This window comes from Erinaceus europaeus, chromosome 11 (assembly GCF_950295315.1).
Source record: "Erinaceus europaeus chromosome 11, mEriEur2.1, whole genome shotgun sequence".
Lineage (NCBI taxonomy): Eukaryota > Metazoa > Chordata > Mammalia > Eulipotyphla > Erinaceidae > Erinaceus > Erinaceus europaeus.
The window spans coordinates 67471131-67476056 of record NC_080172.1 but is presented as its reverse complement, the minus strand read 5'-3'; the positions used below and the strand labels follow the sequence as shown (position 1 = coordinate 67476056).

At 42.9% G+C, this 4926-nt stretch overlaps 1 long non-coding RNA gene across 1 annotated transcript in view; it reads left to right on the top strand.

The window, feature by feature from the left end:
* Positions 1 to 360: 360 nt before the first annotated feature.
* Positions 361 to 4926, top strand: part of LOC132541394 (uncharacterized) — a 15130-nt gene continuing 10564 nt past the window's right edge. Inside the window, exons 1-2 of the long non-coding RNA XR_009552593.1 lie at positions 361 to 597; positions 1409 to 1491. This is a non-coding gene — a long non-coding RNA (uncharacterized LOC132541394). The remainder of the gene's footprint in view (positions 598 to 1408; positions 1492 to 4926) is intronic.

Sequence of the window (4926 nt, the reverse complement as noted above, 5' to 3'; positions counted from 1 at the left end):
ACCTAGGAGAAGCAAGCTTGGACATGGTCAAAACTATAGTGAGAACGTCAGTCTGGTATGGATTTTGAGAGGGCCCTGGGAGGCTGTTGTAAGCCCCTCTCTCATCTAGGATACTCTCATCATGTCACAGGTTTCTCTCTGACAGACTGGGCTGGGGAGGGAGGTTCCCCCCAACCCCCAAACACACACACACACACACACACAGGCAATTCCTCTTCCACAGGCCCCTCTTCGTGAATCAGCCCACAGGGGTCATCTATAAGCAGAAAGCCATTGTGGCCAGGAAGAGAGGTCAGATTTTCCCTTCCTACTGTCATCCTGGGCACCAAGGCAGCAGCATAGCACAATAAGAATGAGAAGGAAGCACAACCAGCCCAGACCCCATTTCCCACTCACGCACTGGGCCACATGACAGCACCCACAGGTGGTGAGTCAGACTGCCCTGGGAACCTCTCACAGCAAGCTGGGGGCTTGGCATGAGGGCCCACAGGGGAGAGAAGAGGCACCACTGAGGATGGCACTGGTTCTGAGCCATGCCTTCCAAGGGGAATGAGGGCAAGCAGGTGGGGATAAAGTCTGGCAAGGCTTTCTAAGGAAGTGAGTACTTCTGGAGGGACAGAGGGCAACTGATCCTGCAAAAGGGTAGTCAGAAACAAGACCCATTCAGGAAGTCCTCATCTTTGTCAGGGAAGCTGGCAAGAGGGGACATGCAGCTGGCTCCAACTCCACAAGCTATTGTTTTTTTTTTGTTTGTTTGTTTTTCCTTTGTTGCCCTTGTTTTTTTTTATTTATTGTTATAGTGCTATTGGGGTTTAAGATTTCTTTTCTATGGAAGAGTAACTGACATCACCCATGGTTACTTAGTTCCTGGGCTAGGCCACTCCACAGGATTGTGTATGAACCAGAACGTATAACCAGAGAAAAGTCACAGTGCCTATAGCTAACAACGCTGTATTATTCACTTAAAAATCATGTTAAGAGGGCCATCAGGTTTCATGTTAAGGGTTCTTACCACAAAAAAAAATAACAAAACACAAAAGCACACAAGATATTTTGGGGTGGGGATGCATATATTGTGGTAATGTTTCCAAGATGTAAGCAAATGTCCCAATTCAAACATGTACAGTGTTTTCATATATCTATTGTAACTCCATAAATATGTTTGAGACAAAGAAAGAAAAAGACAGCTGCAAGTCAGCATGTAGAGGTAAGGAGAGGAGAGCATTTGGAGCAGAGTCCAGAATCAGTGAGCACACAGGCATTTTCTCAAGCAACAGAGTATTGAGTCATTGAACCAGCAGACAGGACTTCTATGTCCTCCTCTAGTACCAGAGCCTGTATCTGAGGGTGGAGTCTGTGGAACCCACTCCCACCTTGAATCTGGACTTCTAACTCCCTTCTGTTGCAGGTCATGAGATGGACGTGAAGAACAGAAATGGTGCCACCCTGGGCCTGAAGGCTCTGAGTCACTTACTGGACCCTGAGGAGAAGGTGAGGGGAAGCTGGGCTGAAGGGTGGGGTGTTGAGAAAAGGGATCTATCCCTGGAAGGAGACTGGAGACCCAGAGAGTGGTGATACATACCCTCCCCACTACTAGAGCTGCAGTCTGGCCAGCATGCACCCTAAGAGAATTTCTTTTTTTCCTATCTCCCCCTCCTTCTCCTCATGTCCTCTCCTGGATCCTCCCAGCACTCAGACTGGTTGGGCAGCTGCGACTTGGGCAGAATCAGGAGCCAGAATTTGCGTGCCCTACTCTGCCTGGGGTTTTCTTCTCCTCATGTTCAAAAAGCTGGCTTTTTAGCACAGAGGTTGTAACTTCAATGTCAAACCTTTAGGAGTCCACCTGTGACCTTTCTACTCATTCCAAACAGCCCCTCTCACTACCTGATATCCACATTTCTTGGATGTTCACTGATTGCTGTCTCCCCATACCTAACAGTCTGTGTCATTGGCAACAGTATCCTCAGCATCTGGAGCAGAGCAGTACCTGATACAGAGAAGTTGCTCAACTAGTTGATTTAAGAATTAACAATAGTTGCTATCATTAACCATATGCTTACTCTATGCCAAGTGTTCTGTTTAAGTGTTAACTAGGACTCAGTAATATATGAGCCTCTGAGCAAATCAGACACCCTGCCAGTTTTTATAAATAAAAGTTTATTGACCCACATGTCCATTTTTGCATGTATTGTCTGTGGCTATTTTCATTATTCAACAGAGACACTGTGGTGTCATCATACTAAAGCCATCATACTAAACATCTTTAATATCTGACCCTTTATAGGAGAAATCTGAAGTCTCCTGTGCTCAACCCTGTGCTGATTCATTTAATGCCAGTGGGATCTGTGCTCTAACACCATTTTGCAAATAAGGCAACTGAGGCAAAGAACACTTTCCTAGGGGAGTTGGGCGGTAGCACAGCGGGCTAAGTGCACGTGGCGCAAAGCGCAAGGACCAATGGAAGGATCCCAGTTTGAGCCCCAGCTCCCCACCTACAGGGGAGTCCCTTCACAGGTGGTGAAGCAGGTCTACAGGTGTCTATCTTTCCTTCCCCCTCTCTGTCTTCCCCTCCTCTCTCCATTTCTCTCTGTCCTATCCAACAATAACGACATCAATAATAACTACAATAATAAAACAACAAGGACAACAAAAGGGAATAAATAATAAATATTTTTTAAAGTATTTTAAAAAAAAGAAAGTAAGAAAGAAAGAAAGCTTTCCTAGGTCACATAGTGAGTGCAGAGGCTGGATTTGAACCCACTCAGTTCTTTTTCAAGGCACAGGTTCTGATTCAGGCTTCAGTGTTCCATAAACTTCCTTTCTTCTTTCCTTCCCTTTTTTTCCCTTTTTCTTTAGAGAGGCAGAGAGTGAAACAGACCATAACACCAAAACTTCTTTCAATGTGGTAGGAGTTGGACTTGAACCTGGGTCATGCACATGGCAAAACAGTGTACTATCTAAGTGAGCTATTTCACCAGCCTACTCCATAACCTTTCAATGAGGGGTCAGAAAGAGAGAGGGAAGGTCAGGAGGATTATAGGAATTGTGGACCTGCTCTATGAAGAAAGAAAGGGAAATGGAAAACAGAAACCTGGGCAGCTGGGAGGCTAGCGCACCCTTTGGAAATGATACTATTGCTTTTGAGGATTATTGTGAACCCCAGAACTCTCAAACCCTACTCCCTGGCACTGGAATCCTCCCCCGGGACAGAGTCCTTTCTGTTCATCTGAAGACTGGGCTTACAATAGTCTCCACTGAGAACTTGAGGTCACAGAGTTCAGCAACAGAGAGCATAATTCATATACATGAGTCCTGGCTTTAATCCTCAGCACCAAAAACAAAATAAAATAACACAAAGAACTTTTCCTAATTTGACTTAAGATCTTTCAGTGGCACTGATTTTCAACATAATGTGAGGTGCAAGTGCATAGTTTCCATCTTGATGTCTGTACATACAACCACTTCTACCACCAAAGGTCCAGCTTCCACACAGCACCAACCAATCAAGCCCCTCTCCCCCTATGGCCCACTCCCAGCTCCCTTTTCTTCTCCAACCACCATTCTGCATGAAACTCTTAAGAGTTTCTGTTGAGTTGATTCTTTACCTGTCACATTTGCATGTATGGCTTACTTCATATAGCATAACCCTCTCAACATCTGTCCCTGTTGTTACAAATGGCAAGATGCTCTCTTTTCTCATGACTTCTCACTTTTCTAACTCTTCTTCATCCATTCATCTATCAGCCACATTCAGGTTGATTCCATGTCTTGGTTATTATTTGTTTCTTCGTTTGTTTTAATGAGACAGTTACAAATAGGAAGATACTGAGAGAGAGATACCAAAGCACTGCTCAGTTATGGCTTATGGTGGTGTTGGGGGTTGAAATGGGGACCTTGGGAGCTTCAGGCATGAAAGTCTTTTTACATAGCCACTATGCTATCTCCACAACCCTCCATGTCTTGGCTGTTGTGAATAGTGCTGAGATAAAGACAGAGATGCACATATATATTCAAACTAGTAGTTTTGTATTTGGGGGGGGGTAGATATCCAGAAGTAGAATTTTTGGACAAGTTAGTAGTTGTATATTTATTTATTTTTTTTTGAGAAATTGCCACACTGTTTTCCATAAAGATCTCACCAATTTACAGTATATGAGGTTTCTCTTTACTCCATGTCCTTGCTGAGATCTGTCTCTATCCCTATCTCCATCTCTATCTCTATCTTTATCTCTATCTCTATCTCTCTTCCTTTCTAACTAGAGCACTGCTCAGCTCTGACTTAAGGTGGTACAGAGAATTGAATCTGTGACAGAAAATCTTTTGTATAACCATTGAGCTATCTCCTCAGGGTCTTGTTTCTTTTTAAATCTCAAACATTTGGCCATGGATACTGCACAACTCCATGGGAGTCAGAATCTCATGGTATCTGATATAGCATAGATAATGGTGAATTTTTTAGATTCTAATCAAAATATTTATTAATTAACTTAATAGGAAATCTGGAGAAAAAACACAATGAGTAATGGTTTATAGTGTAGTCTTTAACACATCTTCCCTTGATTGATGTCCAGAAAACCATGATGCCAGTGTCCTTTCAATGTGTCTCTCTTTTTTTATTCCTACAATTTGCTGCCATTGTTTATTCATATAAACTTTTTTATTGGGGGATTAATAGTTTACAGTCAACAATAAAATACAGTAACAAAAATAAAATACAATAGTTTGTACATGTATAACATTTCTTAGTTTTCCACATAACAATTCAACCCCCTTTAGGTCCCCTGACATCATGTTCCAGGACGTGAATACTCCCCGCCACCCCAGAGTCCTTTACTTTGGTGCAATTCACCAAACCCAGTCCAAGTTCTGCTTTGTGTTTTCTTATTTATTCAATTTTTTAATTTATTATTGGTGATTTAATAATGA